Here is a 969-nt window from a genome sequence, read left to right on the forward strand (position 1 = left end):
AGCTTGCCCTATGTGGAATGAGGACACTTTATGCTTCGTCTCTAAGCGGCGGCTTGCTCCTCCCTACGGGGAACGGGTATACGCGCACAGCGGCGGCTTACGTTATGGCAGTCATGGATGCCTTACGTTTCCATGAAAAGTGTGTTCCTCCCCTGGTCCACGCTGCTTCGGCAGTCCTGGGTAAGATAGTTAGTTCTAGCTTGCCCTATGTGGAAGAGGACACGTAGACTTACTGTGGTGTGAAGTATAAGGTTCAGTTCTCCCCTGGTCCACGCCGCTTCGGCCGTCCTGGGTAAAATGGATTAATCCAGCTTGCCCTATGTGGAATGAGGACACTTTATGCTTCGTCTCTAAGCGGCGGCTTGCTCCTCCCTACGGGGAACGGGTATACGCGCACAGCGGCGGCTTACGCAAGTTAGTCACCCTCGGCAGTGGATCACTCGGCTCATGGATCGATGAAGACCGCAGCTAACTGCGCGTCATAATGTGAACTGCAGGACACATGAACATTGATAAGTTGAACGCATATTGCACGTCGTGGGAACCTACCATGATGTACAGATGACTGAGCGCTTATATTTGAGAAATGTATCGCATACATTTAACTACGCCGTGACACCCGTCACGAGACGTGCACCATGATGTTAACTAGGGTCGCGACGACCCGCTAGCATTAAAGAACCCGTGGTTTACAATATACTGGCATTGGAATTCGAAGTATTTAGAGCGTCGTGTTCCCGCGTGAGGCGGAAGTACGAGGAGAAGGCGTGCTTGTGGTGTCTGTGGTGGTGTTTACTGATGTCTAGCTTCAGCTTATTTATTTATTTAAATAGAAGCGAAGATGTCAAAGTAGCGTCGAAGCAGCAGCGAATAGCACAAATGATTCAAGTATGGAAGTTGACCAAAGGAACACAAACAAACTAGCGTATGGGCAAAGGAAGGTATCAGTGAGTTAAACCACACGCGGGC

At 50.1% G+C, this 969-nt stretch overlaps 1 non-coding gene across 1 annotated transcript; it reads left to right on the forward strand.

Annotated features, from left to right (window-relative positions):
- The first annotated feature begins 420 nt into the window (after positions 1-420).
- LOC131270530 (5.8S ribosomal RNA) lies at positions 421-575 on the forward strand. The gene has a single exon (XR_009179592.1). It is a non-coding gene; the product is annotated as a 5.8S ribosomal RNA (ribosomal RNA).
- Positions 576-969: the final 394 nt, after the last annotated feature.

The sequence above is a fragment of the Anopheles coustani genome, assembly GCF_943734705.1.
Source record: "Anopheles coustani chromosome X unlocalized genomic scaffold, idAnoCousDA_361_x.2 X_unloc_38, whole genome shotgun sequence".
Classification (NCBI taxonomy): domain Eukaryota; kingdom Metazoa; phylum Arthropoda; class Insecta; order Diptera; family Culicidae; genus Anopheles; species Anopheles coustani.